This window comes from Solea senegalensis, linkage group LG1, assembly GCF_019176455.1.
Source record: "Solea senegalensis isolate Sse05_10M linkage group LG1, IFAPA_SoseM_1, whole genome shotgun sequence".
NCBI lineage: Eukaryota > Metazoa > Chordata > Actinopteri > Pleuronectiformes > Soleidae > Solea > Solea senegalensis.
In genome coordinates, this window is record NC_058021.1 from 40,795,445 (window position 1) to 40,810,705 (window position 15,261).

The 15,261-nt window shown below is 40.4% G+C and overlaps 1 protein-coding gene across 5 annotated transcripts in view; it reads right to left on the reverse strand.

Moving 5' to 3' along the window:
* The window catches only part of mpp7a (MAGUK p55 scaffold protein 7a), a 128,780-nt gene that overhangs the window by 112,895 nt on the left and 624 nt on the right, over positions 1–15,261 (reverse strand). The gene's annotated exons all lie outside the window — the stretch shown is intronic.

The following is a 15,261-nucleotide window of genomic DNA, read 5'->3' on the forward strand; positions in this document are numbered from 1 at the left end:
ACTCTATATTTGTGATGGTTTCTGTGTGTGTGTGTGTGTGTGTGTGTGTGTGTGTGTGTGTGTGTGCTAAGCCTTCCGTTTCAACCACCCCCTTGACTCTGATTACGCACCCTTCCAGGAACCCTCACAGTGGTCATTACAAAGCCATTAACGGCTGTGATTTTTCCCAGTGATTACACCGACTCTGTAGCTACGCATCCATGCACGACTGTGTGAAGCCAAGTGCAACACAAGCAGTCACACTCTGACCTTTGTGTCCAACGTTTTAAAGGCAGCATGGACCAGAAGCTCCAATTAAATTAAATTTCTCCAATTAAACCCTAAAGTTTCCATAAAGGTTTTGATTTTTGTATGCACACGAGGACCGATATTGCGCAGTTGTACATTAATATTTGTGCGTGTGCAGTAATATTATTTGACTACGCGACTGGTAAAAACTTTTTAGAGTCAGAGGTTGCAGGATAAAACTGTTGATGATGGAGTTGATAGTGCGTAAGAGAAGATGATAGGGTCATCGGAAACATCTATTTGGCTCCACCTGAAAATTGTGTTACACCATTGTGGGTTTGTGCAAGTAATAAGCTCTAGATAAAAATCTATATTCAAATATTTTCTTGTTAGCACAGATGTTTGTAAATGGCCTGTAAAAACAGGTCTGTGTGCGGCGGGTTGCACAAACGGTACAGAGGGAAAAGCAGTTTGTTCAGTGCATAAAAAAATACAGAACGACTATTTAACACAAACCTTTTGATTACAAGCTCTCAGTTTTATCTTGGGAAAAATCCCTATCATTAATAATGCTCCAGTGTAACCTAAAGCAGAGTGCATATACAACATCACTCTGAAATACAAAACAACCTTTACAAATTTCCAAGACTAAACCAAAGCGTTGCGGTGCATGTTTCATCTTAAGCCTTTCTTTCCCGTGTTTGCACTTTCTGCTCGTAATTTAACACCAAACCTACTGCGGGCAAGTTATGACACGCAATTATCAGCTAGACTGTTAGACACCGTGAAGTTCAGGAAGAAATACAAGCAGCGGTATTTACAGAGAGATCAGTCAGAATCAAGTTCGCGTAAAGTAGTTCAGCGGCTTATGGCTGTTGGGAAAGTGTCCCGATGCTGAATATACACTTGAGGCAGAATGGAGGAAAGAGAACAGGATGATCCACTGACAAAAGACCTATTTTATCTCTTCATCACTTCCAATTAACACATTCCAGCACATTGGTATACAGTACTATGGACAAAAGGCTCATAACTGAAAACAGGGGTGTGTGTGAAACCCCATTTCCTGGTACCCCAAGTCATTTTGCATGAGGTTTGGCTGCTGGGAATAGGGGAGAGGATAGGATAAGTGTGGTGGAGGGGGAGGGCATGAGTAACAATGCCTCATTTAGTATCCCAGAGTGTGAGCCACCTCATTTAAATACCATAAGTCTTTGAGTGACTGGACTCCAACAATGCAATGACAAAGGTTACGTGGGGAACTAAACACCACAGTGGTCAGCAGCCTGACAATCCCACACATACCTCTCCATCTTCACTCTCTCCTCCACATTCCGAACATGCACACACTAACGTACAGTCAGCACTTCTTCTTCCTCCTCCTCCTCCTCCTCCTCCTCCACTCGAGGAGAATCATATCACTTTCCAGCACAGCCTGCATCTCATCCCTCTGCTGCTTTGTCAGTGAAAGAGGAGACATGGAAAGGGAGGTTGAGAGATAAGGATAAAAAAACAAGGGGATTTTTGCCTGAGAAGTTGCTTGAGCAGCATAATCATTTAAAGGGTTTTCAGTAAACCCCTCAAAACGAGTCCAAGCGCTGTAATACATATGCCAGGCCTGTAGGTGTCACTACTGTACGTGTCCTACACCAAAACCAGAGAGACAAACGTAGTGCACGTAGATAAAGATGCATTTGAATAAAACATTACAATGTATACTAAAAGAAAATGAAAGTTATAATAAAGTGAACAAACTAAAGAAACTCCAAGGATAACCGACAGTGAAGGATGCAAGAGAGAGGTGGGATTATGACACGACAAACTGGCATATTTGTTTATCTACATGAAAACGCAAGGGGTGGCGTTTGAGATCCCCGGAACGTGAAAAATAGTGTTCCAGGGCTCCCAAAAAGCTGTTTCCATGATAAAAATTAAAGTGGATTCACCGTGACTTGTTTGAGTAGAGATCATCTGTGTTTGCGTCTTCAGCTCTGTGATGCAGAGAGATTTGATTTCACACAAAAGCCCCAAAGCCACGTGTGTTTATTTGTGTGTGCGCTATGTGGTATACTCTACCATTAATGCCTTAAATGCAGTTAAAACTGTGGAAATCTAGATAAAATTCATCTAAAAATATAGATGAATATCCATTACACCAAAGTCATTGCCAGGTGTTTTCAAACAATGGTGATACAGCCTATTAGCGCCACCTGACTGTATTTACTGTTTTTCAGTAAAGCAATGTTTTGTTCTGCACTGCACAAAGGAAGTATTAATTTTTGATGTTACGACGGATGGATGCTAGGAGGAAGCACAAAAGTTAAGTTAATTTAATTTATATCACCAAATCACAACAGAAGTCATTTCAGGTCACTTTTCCTATAGAACAGGTCTGGACCGTGTTCTTTTTAATAAATAATGACGATGTTATTGATCTAATTTAAGCTAAGATATTTCATTTCCTTTTCTTCATCGCCATGCAGCTACGCTTTTTCCAATTCTGACTTTTGTACCATATTTATATATGAAGCCAATACAACATCTGTAATTTGTACAAAAGAGATTGACAGTGTAAAGTTGTTGTAATTGTTGGAGAGAAAAATATTGTCAGAGTGTTCTTAAGTATTGTTATTTGATACGATTCCTGTTTGTACGTTTGTAAGTAATTGTTCTGTTGAAAAAAGTAAAAAAAAGAAAGCAAAGAAAGCTATTGTAAAAAGTATTGTTATTAAATATGAATCCTGTTTGTTAAACCCCCCCCCAGCTATAAACCTAGGGGAAACACTGTGATGTCAGTGGAAGGAGAACAACACCAGGACTGCGTTTACCCTTTGAAAACTTGAGGGATAAACAAACTAAATCTCCACTTAAGCCACAAATCCACGTCTCAGATTTCCCAACCTAAGTAGGGAGTAAGCAGTCAGTAAGCAGCCTGTTTGTGGATAACATATTCTCAGGAATTCTCTCATGCTTTGCCTGAGAATCCCAAGATAACGTTTAATAAGTCAGTGGAGGCTTCTGGACCTGGCTCCTGTCAGACTGAGGTAATGCAGTGCTGGGAAATGAGCAAATTGCAAAACTATAAAAATAAAACAATGTCAAATTCCCATCAGGTGTGGACCAATGAAGCAGATTATTAGGTGTAAATGCACCCTAACTCAGACTTAACGGCTGTAAGTGACTTTTCTTGACCTCCTGAAGGGATTTTGAATTTCATTTTACATTAGAGGCTACAGTGTCTTCCTTTATTTTACCAGGATAATCCCATTGAGATTGCAAATCTCTTTTCCACAAGGCGCCCTTGGCCAGCAGTAACAAACAACTCATCCAGATTACAATAAGACAATAACAGACATTAGAGAGCCTAAAGACAGTCGCCTAAAAGCAGTGACAGGCCAATGATTTAGATTCTCAGTCCTTCAGAATGAATTTAAAATGAAGATTTTGGAGTTTGCGGGTGTTCTGTAGATTGTTCCAGTCTGAAGCAGCTTTTGTTTCCAAATTCTGTTCGTACACTTGAGTGTGTATAAAAGTCCTCGGAGCGCAATGAGCAGTGTCCATCATTTTTTTGTGTGAAAATGCATATACAAGACATCCCCCATGTATAGTCCAGTAAAGCCCTTTTTTGGGTCATAAAAGAGAAACATACTGTAACTTGTACGAGTCTCAACTTCTTTACAAGATATTCAACATGTAGTTTAAAGGTAATAGAATCGTCTAATAAAAATACCCAAACGAGTTTACAGCCTCGATGACAGTACGTTCATTATTGACCACCGAGGGAAGAGTGTGTGGATTTAGACGACAGCAGAAGTTTGGACTCGGATGAGAAAGGTTGTTCTGCACACTGTCAAAAGCACATTGTATGCACTTTGTAGAATTAAATATGAATTCATCTAGGAATGTTAAAAGACCGTTGGTGGCACAGGGGACACATTGATGACAGAAGGAGAATCGAAGAAAAATCCCAATGGAATTCCAACATGTGCGTGAACGTCGGGATATTTTGGTTGCGTGCACTACAGACGCTTAGCTCACTGTTTGTTCATCCCTCCCTCAAGCTGAAGTTGCAACACTCAGCAAAATCCACTGCTACTGCATCTGTTTGGAATATAGTTAATGCTGCGCAGGGCCAGGACAATGAATAACACATGGTAAGCTCACACAATAAACTGGTCAGAGAACCCAAGCCTGAGGAAACTAGCTGAACTTTCTGCTTTAGCTTTACCCCATCTGTCAGCTGTAGTTCTGCAACAATCAATAAGTGATTCTGAGCGTTATTTTTGATAAATATCTGATGAATTGACAAAAGGACATAAACAAAAAAGTTCTCAGATTTCAGCTCCTATATAACAGACGACTGGATATCTTCCTTTCTGCTAAGTGATTAGCAGAAAGAATAACTGATTCATTAAGATTCATTAATGATAGAACAAATCATCCTTAGTTGAGCTGATTGGGCAAAATAAGCATTTACCAAGTCACATAAAATCGAGTTAAATCAAGTTTTTTGTAAATAGTCTACTGAGAAAATTTATTTTTCTTTGATAAAGTTACACATGGATGACAATTTTACCAACTCCAACACAAAACTTTGGTTAAATGTATATTAATACTTAAACTTAGATACAAAATGAATAAATAAAATGATGAAACTGTCCTCCAATGCTGGAACTGCCCTCTAATGAGCTAAGTCCATTTGATAATGGATTCTAATTTGGAATAAGTGCACTTTGTAATTTAATTTAATTTAATTTAATTTAATTTAATTTAATATAATATAATATAATATAATATAATATAATATAATATAATATAATATAATTTAATTTAATTTAATTTAATTTAATATTACTTCTACTACCAACCAGTATCACCACTTGTATCCCTCTGTCAGGTGTAATCTCTACAGCACGTGCAGCTCTGACACCATTTCTCTGAAAATTAGCTGAAAATCAGCCAGTCACAGCCTTCTGCGTGTGATGTGTGTGTGTGTAAATCAGATGTTTTACATCTAACTGCCAACATCCTGTCCATCCACAATCCACAGTCCATAAATGTTTAAAACCCTCGTGGAAAAAGATGTGTCATCGGAGCCTCAGATTGATTAACAAAGCCACTACTCTGCATCTAGTCTGTCCTTCTTTAAAGATTAATACACACTATTTACCTCTGGTGTGTAGCAGTCGCTCTGGCCTTTCCAGAGCAAAGTGATCTGCAATCTACAGTTGGAGGTTTCATTTTGAATGAATAACTGCAGATCAAGGCCTAAAGCATATACCACAAGTATATTTATATTTATTTACCTTTCTTTACAACCTAGCATCACCAAGCAAGTTCATTCATTTGTCACTGCTTTATCCTCTCGAGAGCTGGAGCCAATCCCAGGTGAATTAAAATGAGAACATGTTCAAATATGGTGCATTTCTTAATATCATTTCTCTGTCTACGTTTTCTTTAAAGGTGTACGGTTGGTAAATGTGCACTCCACATGATTCTGGTGCTTTAACACCACTTTAACCATGTAAAGAAGGGGTCTGTCGCACAGTGACCCACTGGCACACAATACTTCTCTGTTCACCAGATGCCAAATGATCCAGTCATCACCCTCTGTGCCACCCCTCTACACCCCGCCTTTGCTATCTATATCAGCCTTTCTCTATCAGTCTTCCCCTGACCGGCACAGAAGCTGCTGATGGTCGGTCAGATTAGCATCCAGCCGCTAAAAGGACGACTCCTAAACAGACAGAGAAAGAGCTGCTTTGTCTTTATCTGGTGCCGATGACGCCGGAAGTAAGAGAGGAAACTGGGGGCATAGAAAAAGCTTTTATAATGAGCAACTGTGAGAGACAGGGTTTCAAAAAGTATGATATTGGTAGCTAGGATGCACTGCATCACATCTATCTATCTATCTATCTATCTATCGAAGGTCGTTTCGATCAATATTTGATTTACGATCGCGATCGTGACATCCCTTCTACTATCTATGCAATCTAGCTGAGTCCTCTTAAATGTGAGGGAAGAATACTGACAGGCTCACTACATTTTATGGCTAATACCAAATTTTAAATAAATACTTAATGCCACCAAATGTATTGTATGTATATATAAAAGTATATATTTATGTCTGCTGCGTTTTTATTTTGGTGTTTTGTTTTGTTTTCCGTTCTTAAAACACATGTTCCCCATTCACCATAAACAAACCCTGTGACCCAGCGGACCTAGAAACCAAACCACAGCTCCACCCTGCTGAGTGAATTTATTCAAACTCTATTCAAATCCAAACGGACTCGCCGTGCACATGACAATGCAGTGACACAGTGAACTACTCCTACAGTGCACATGCCTTCGCTTATCAACTCCTGACAATTCAAAGCCAACTATAAATATCACACTTTCATTTCATCAAAGCCAAAAAAACCTCCGCTCAAAGGACTTTCAATTAGTGGTCAGCTCGGAGCCAAGTTAGCAGCCTCTCCTTTGATACAAGGGTACCATACAGGCAGCCGGGACTGATTACAGCTGTTTAAAAACTTAAGTAAAAGGCAAATACAAAATTACACCTGTGGCAAGTTTAGGTTCAAATTACAGAAGCTATGCTAATCCTGCTACAGTGTTATCTACAACTAAAGATGGGTTTGAACATTTTATTGCAGTTGCTTCTTTAATTCAGAACGGATTAGTGCCCGAGTAACTGGCACCTGGTAATTTCATGAGTACACAGCACACTAAAATGGGCAAAGAATGGGCAGCCCACGGCCAAGAGAGAGGTCAAAAGCCCTGGGGTACCCCTGAGCACTGTACTAGGGGTGGAACGGTTCACAAAATCCACGCTTCAGTTCATATCAGTCGAAGTGCAAGCCTGACCATGGGCTTTTCCATTCCAAACTGTACCAAACCGAACCGTACCATGATGAAAACACAGCTTTAGTGACTTGAAGAAGTTGCTAACATTCATAGCATAATGGGCAGTTACCATCATACAAAAGTAAGTTGATTGACAGAGCACAATACAGCACACAGTCTCATTATCAGTTTAGATAGCTCACAGTCCAATCTCCTTACTGACTGAATGCTTTTAATCACATAGGCCACATCATCAAAGAGTGACGATTGCATCATAAACGGCTATAATAGGCTGTTGTGAGGGGGTTTTCACAGTCTAATTGCTCTAATTGCTTTCAATGAGCAACAGGGGAATAGGCACAGACTGTGTCTATACTGTTCACGAGATGAATGGATGTCTGTCCGATACATGCACACACAAACATAAACACAGAGGCTGCGGAACATGTTTTCAACTTCAGAGACAAAAGTGTGTATTCACACACGGAGTGAGAGAGAGTGAGGCACACAGGCCTCCCTTTGCTGACATTTTCACTTGTTGTGGGCTGCAGTCGAAAGGCAAATAAGGGGCTGAGAAGAAAAGGCGAAATTAAAATTCAGCCTTACGGGCCTGCAACCGCATGGAGGTAGCAAGAAAACACAGCAGCAAGTGTACGGAGCCACAGCTGACGCTACTTGAGTCGCCCCAACTCACAAAGGTGGGGATTAAATGAGTGAAAGCCAGTGTTGACGTCTGAAAGGTGTCCTCGCCAACTGAAAAGAAACAGGCTGCTGTAGAGAAATCCCTCATTCTTAAGGGCTCAAGGTCTCTGCAATACCCCACCCATCAGAAAGATCCCAGCATACCGACCTACCCTGGCTTCCCTATTTCTGTGTCCTGTCTCGTGTCAGTCATCACATCGGCAAGGTCATGCATGGAAAACTGTATCTCGCAGCCATAATTGTCATGATTTTGCAAATATGATAAGATTAATGAAGAGGTTGTGGAGCATCAGCGCTGTAATCAGCACTTAACCAGATGGTTAAATGATTGCATATGATATCAAACATCACTGCGGCAAGAAGACCAAGAAAGGTCATGTGGTTGTATGACATTTTACCTGGAGGTGATTCCTAAGATCAGGGCAGCAGGAGAGAGGAAAGGGCATCTAACTGGGCAAAACATGGTCGTAATATATATATATACATGTATATATATACACATATATATATATATATATATATATATATATATATATATATATATATATATATATATATATATATTCATATAGAAATAAACACCCACACTGTCAAATAGCATTAACGGATGAATTTGGAAAGTTTTACTGAACCCCCTCGCCCGCCCGCCCAGCAGTGTGCCACAGACCCCCATTTGAGTCTAAACCCTGTGACCATTAAATGTGCAATGCTTGCAACAGACAGAATTGCATTGGCTATGTGATATGAGCAAAGGTTCCAACAAAGAGCAGATGGTAGTGACATCAGTGTACTCTATGTGTGTGTGTGTGTGTGGTCTACATCTTCAGTCACCAAGGCAAGAAAGTACTGTATGAAAACAGTCACAGGATCAGTGTGTGGCATCCCAGCTCACACATATCAACACCAGCTGCTTGAATATTGCAACCTCATGGTCCATTAATGTAGCACCGGATACCCATCACTGTGTGGTGACATCATGCTGACGGCGCATACTTGAGGCTGTGGGATCAAATGACAAAGATGGCTAATTCTTTTTCACTCAGTGGCTTATTTTCAAATCGACTGCATTTGATTACCAGTCAGTGAAGTCGGCCTTGAAGTCAACTCTCCATCACTTGCGAGAACAAAGGCATAACTTAAATAGCAGAACTACACAAATACTCAGTGGTTGCTGTGATTTACTGAACAAAACCAAAAACAAGTAAACACACTTTTGGTCTATTTTGGTTCGGTTTCGCTCCGAGAATACTGAATTATTCACTGCTCTGCCTTTGAGAGTGAGAGAAGGCAAGATAATAATGCATGGAAAACCCTCATAAATAAAACAGCATTAGACAAATAAGCTTGACATCAGCGAAGTGAACTCACCGCCTCCCCAGAGAAAACACACGGCCTTCAATGACTAGCGACTACAGCGAGTCGCCTTTCAACTTGAAGGTTGTGAGTTCAGTTCCCGGCACCACTAGTCTACATGCTCATTGCATGTTTCTGTGCTGGCACAGACCAAGTGAATGGGTGAATGGCAAAACTGTAGCTTTGAGTCGTCATCAAGACTAGAAAAGTGCTCTATACATACACACATATATATATATACATATATATGTGTGTATATACATATATATATATACATACATATATATATATATATACACACACATATATATATATATATATATATATATATATATATATATATATATATATATATATATATATATATACACACATACATATGGGCCGGTAAGAATGAGAAGAGCCGATTGTTATCGGGGAGAGCTGAGTCGTCAGCCTTTATTTTGATGGGCACACCTTGCAGCCAATCACATGTGAGGACAAACTAGGGTCATACCATTATGTAAAAAAAAAGGAAAGGAGGCAGGCACTCTTTTATCTAAAGTGTCCTAATGTTAAGCCTTTGGCCTTTATTTATTTATTTATTTGACTTGTTTGCTGCGGTTCTGTGTTCAGTTGTTCATTTAAAAGTTAGATTCAAATGTTTAATAATAATAACTCTATATTTTTGTAATAATAAAATGCAAGAAAATAAGGCTTTTGTGAAAACACTGAATAAAGAAAATTGCTCACCAACCCACAAAACATCTATAATTACTCAATTAGGCTAAAAAGAAGGCCGTGAGTGATACTAAGCAAGCCAAGCCAAATTTTCCACCAAGTCCCAGCACAGTGCAACTTGTTTTTTTTGTTTTTCCATTAGCGACAGACTGCCGGTCACTGATTGGCTGACTGAGTGTCTGCAGAGGAAGAGTCATGAGCGCAACTGGTGACACACAACTGGCAACACAGGAATCAAACTGAACGATGCAGAACTGCAGATCAGTTAAAAAGACGTGTTAATCTCCAACATTTAGCAAGGCAATGTCTAACAACAGAGGCGTCTGGTGTATTTAGTGACAGCACTGCCGCATCACAACCCCTTACACTGTATTTCAGTTCTGTGACTGTGTGTGTGTGAGTCTCTGCTCCGGTCATGATGCAGGAAGTGCTGAATGAGTCTGTTAACAAATGTTTATAATTAACTGAGTCTAATGATTCAATACACGGAAAATAACTGCTTTACAAGTCACTAGTCCGTTGTTTGTGTGTTGCGTATAAAACAAACTGACAACAGTTTCATGCAGCCTTGCTATGATGACTCCGCCCAAGTTGAGACGATGCTATAGGAAAACCGTACTAACCAGCGAAAAGTTACACACTGGAGCTTTTCACTTTTAGTCCCTCTACTTTCTGTATCAAATGATGACCCCCTGTGAATGGAGAGGGCAGTGTGTCTGCACAGTGAGCATGGCATTTCATGTACATAAGCTGGAACAGAATGCAACCAGCATCCGGTGTCTGATGGCCATCATCTGCTAGCTGGGCTCATTCCGGCGAAGCGGCAGCAGCACTGCAGCGGCTTAGTTGGTGCTGAGAGAAACCCTACACCTCTGTGAGGCAGGCAAGAGGCAAAACAACACTGCATCACTACTGGTGATGCTTATCAACTGTGTCCATGCCAAGTACATGACTTTAATCTCTCTGTCTGGGATCAGCAGAGCAGCAGGAGGCTCAAAAGTCCCCTGTAGCCTCATAACAGAGATTAGTGATACCATGGAGTAGATGTGATTAAGCACAGAAAGAATAGAATTGACAAATAAAAGGATTACATGAAAATAAATAATTTGATGAATGGAAGGATGAATGCATTAAAAAGACAGATATGGACTCATTAATGTATTGCTCGATATTCTGATCAGTTCACCGCAACCATAACCAGTGTGAAGTAAGACACGCTGACTCAGAGATGGTCATTTCCACTTGCAGTAGATTTGTTATTGTAGTTTCTATCAGCATCTTTAAATAATGCTATCATGTTGCATGTTGCTCTCAATTTTACCAAAAAAAGAGACAACACTAAGTTTTCTAAGTGTAAGCATAGGAAACCTCAGGCAAGTAGCAATAAGCAGCGCATAAATAGGTTTGATCCATCTGTCATCACACTTTATAACTGGATTCAGCCACAGCCACAGCATGCTTTTAGTCTTATTTCATTTGTTGCCAAGTTTAGCAATTGTGAAGTAGTGAAAGTATGTTTACCCATGATTCAAAGCTTCATGAAGGGGTAGTAAACTCTAAACAACACGAGTAATACAGAGTGAGCACTAAAAGCAGCCAAAGCAATATGGCAATGCCTCTTTATATTCTCTGGCTCCTGGGGGATTTTAGTTCAGTACAGTTGCGGAATGGCTGCATTCCTTTATTTGTTAATTCTTGCACTGGAGCTAATATAGAAGATGACTGCAACTGTGGTTTGTCTTTAGACAGGCCACATCCTGTGAGTCTGAGTTAGCTGACAGCCATCCTAACTAATGATCAGATTAAGAGTCTTAAGAGCCACTGTATCTTACCCACCCTTAAGCTCCCAAGAAAATAGCCCAGCAGCTGACGAACATTTATGAAAGGCGACTCTCAGCTTTGTCCCAGGCCGTGAACAGTGCAGTGGCTTGCTGACAGGTTTCTCAGCAACACAAACCAGGCAGTTGCAATGACAGGGAGTGTTTGTCTCAACAAGCAGGTCACGCAAACTAATTTTGAGTCGAGCCTTGTGTACATAGCATTCCTGGTTCCCACACCTTCCTCCCTCTACTCAGTGACCCTCCAAGCCAAGAACAAAACCCTGGGAATGCAAGCTATGTGGAGCCGCAGCACCGAGACACCTGTTCAGACAACCACCAAGAGGCAAAGTCTCTGTCTGAGCTGGTGCAGATGACCATATAACTAACACAAGAAGTGCAATTGCAATTGTTACACCTCCCAACGTACCGAACAGAGCACTGTTATTCCTCCATAAGGTATAAAGGGGCTCGGCAATGGAATAATTACATCCAAATTGTACATGTTTTAAGAATTTTAAGACCTGTCTGGTGTGTGATATTTAGTCGTCAGTGGGTCAGTCGTTTGTTTCACTGACTTCCTCTTCTTTTCTTGTGCATGTAACTCAAACTATCCTATTGACTCAAGTTTACTTTGCACCATTTAAAACACTGCAATTATATGGCAGATCATACCAAAATGTGTGCACCAGTCATAACAATCTCGCATTGTGGACAGATTTCAATAGTACCACATTCTAACATAGAGCATTACCACCTTTGACTACATCCTTACAATCAGATTTCCATCAAAAAACTGCATTTCCAGAAAAATAACAACTATAAAACCTGCGTACAGATGAGAAGCTAAATGCCTCTCACTATCCAGGTGCTGACAGCTTATCGAAAAGCTAAGGACTGCAGGCCTTGGACGCAAACCAGCAACCTCTTGCTGTGATGCTGTGGTGATATCATTTGGTCAATAAACACAGCCATCTAGTAAGTTATCAATTTGATGAAGTTGAATGTAGTGTGTATCTGCTACATGCTTAAATGTAAATGTTATTGGTGAAAACCAAGGGTAAATAATAAAATCATCTCACGCCTAACTTGGCACCATGTGCATAAAAAAGAAACTGGCATCGGTTTCAGTCAAGCTGTGAATATATCCAGGGGGGGGAAACTGAGTGCCTAATAACACCATGTATATTAGCTTCGATCTTCTGTGAAAAATCTGTGAAATGAGGGCATAATGGAACTGTCATAGACATTTCATAAAACTAAGCTGCTGGCCTCCTGAACATAGACCAGGGATTATAAGACTTATAATCAAGGTCTCCTGAGAGACTCACCCTGCACAGCTAGAATTCAAAGTCAAGGCCTCCCACCTTCTTCTAGGCAAGGTTTACAAGAAGAACTAGGCTATTCCCACTGACAGCAAAGGAGCTTGAGAAACCAAAACTACAGAGAAACCACAGAGAATTCCGACTTTACACAGAGAAATGATGGCTCTCTGGAGATTCCCCCCTCTGTGGCATTCAGATACATGGAAGAGAAGGTCATTTCTCCTTTTCCCACAGTCACATCACCATAACAGTGCTAGCAACTAGCTCAATAGTAAACAATATGGGACATTATATGCATATTACTGTACCTGGCAAGCAAGCAGTTAGATTACAACATTACACAAAAAAAAGGTAGGTTAATCTTCTATGTAGCTTTGAGGTACAGTATCTTGGATGATAATTTAGATGGTAAAGATGCTAATTTAGCTTTAAGATACACATGCCAATAAACTCTCATATGCTGAATGACAGCAACGAATATGCAGAATGCCACAAGGAACAAATGACTCCATGCAATGAAACACAATATCATTTCTTGCAATAAATTACTACTGACATCTTGGGTCTCTCTGCGTTTTTACCACATAAAGAAGCAAATGATATTGTGGCTTTTTGAAGGGCTTACGTGGACAATTTCATGTTAAAGTATACACACACACACGCATCAGTCTGAGACTATATCGTATAGCAATGCCTCAATTACAAAATGACTGAGCACTGCTCTTGGAAGGACTTTTGGAAGACAGAAAAAAATGGTGCATAACTTCATTATGATGTACAGCGTTAAGCGTGGTTGTGCTAGGATGTCTCCCAGAGTCCTGCTCGCTCAGAGGTTTGTCACTGTCAGCCTGTGACGAGCTCCATGTCACCACACACAACTTTCCAGGCCACAGAGGCTTCTTGAATGCTGCATTCCATTTTTAGTCGGAACTTGGGATTTCTGAGGTCGGGGCGTCCAGAAGTTGGACTTCCAACTCAAAACTCTGAGCAACCTCACATAAGGATTCCCAGATCGCTACCCCCAAACAAACAAACACTGCTTATTTCATTGTTAATAGCACTTCTGTCATATTTACGTACCACGTTAACTAGGGTCACTTTTTCTTTTTAATGTCCTTGACCCATACACTGGTTGTTGTTGTTGTTGTTGTTATTGTTCTTCGTTGTTAGCTGTATGCACTTTCAAGGTGAAGTCAAGTAAATCTCGTTGTACAACTTGTATAATGACAATAAAGGCATTCTATTCTATTCTATTCTATTCTATTCTATTCTATTCTATTCTATTTGTTTCACAGTAAATAAGTTGTACACATAGTTGTATCAACAGGTATTTCTAACAATGGCATTTGCGTCCGTTTCTACTTTTCTCTGGAACGCAGTTTCCCATTGTATTATCATGTATTCTGTCATTTATTCCCCATTCCCACTAAGGTGACGGTAGCTCAGTGGTACAGCGAGTCGTATTTCAACCGGATAGTTGTAGGTTAGATTCCTAGCTCTGCTACACTATATGCCGATGTGTCCTTGGGCATGACACTTTACCCCAAGTTGCTCCTAACGGCTGTGCCGACAGTGTGTGAATGGGTATGAAAGATGTGTGATAGAAGAAAAGCACTGCACATAGATGTGCTGTATGAACGTGTGAGTGAATGGATGAATGGCAAAACTGTCGTGTCAAGCAGCTTTGAATGGTCATCAAGACTGGAACAGTATTCCTTCAGCTGCCCTGTATCTCTCTGTATTCTATGTGAATGTCATCCTTATTCCTTCATCCACCCTCAGTTTTCAAACCGTATTTCCCTGAGCAGTACCATTGTATTTCCCTGTGTATTACCACTGTATCCCCTCTACATTTCCCCCATGCGCCCCGTATTCCTTCAGTATTTTCCTCAGTATTCCCCTATCCGCCCTTAGTGGAAACGGGAATCCCCCTGTACACCCATCTATAGACCCTCTACATTCCCAGTGTATTCCCCGTCTGCCCCAGCCTCACTTCTGTATTCCCACTGTACTGCTTAAGAACTCCCCTGTCTTATCTCTGTATTCCCCTGTCCGACCTCTGTATTCCCCTGTCTAGACTCTGCACATTTTATGTTTATAATATTTTGTTTGTATTGTATTGCTGCTATGTTAAAACAATTTCCCCTTGGTGATGAATAAAGTATTTCTATTCTATATTATCTCTGTATGCCCCTGTGTGACCACTGTATTCCAGCTCTATTGCCCCTGGAGAAGCGTCTCATTGACACACTGTACATCCTGGAGGAGCT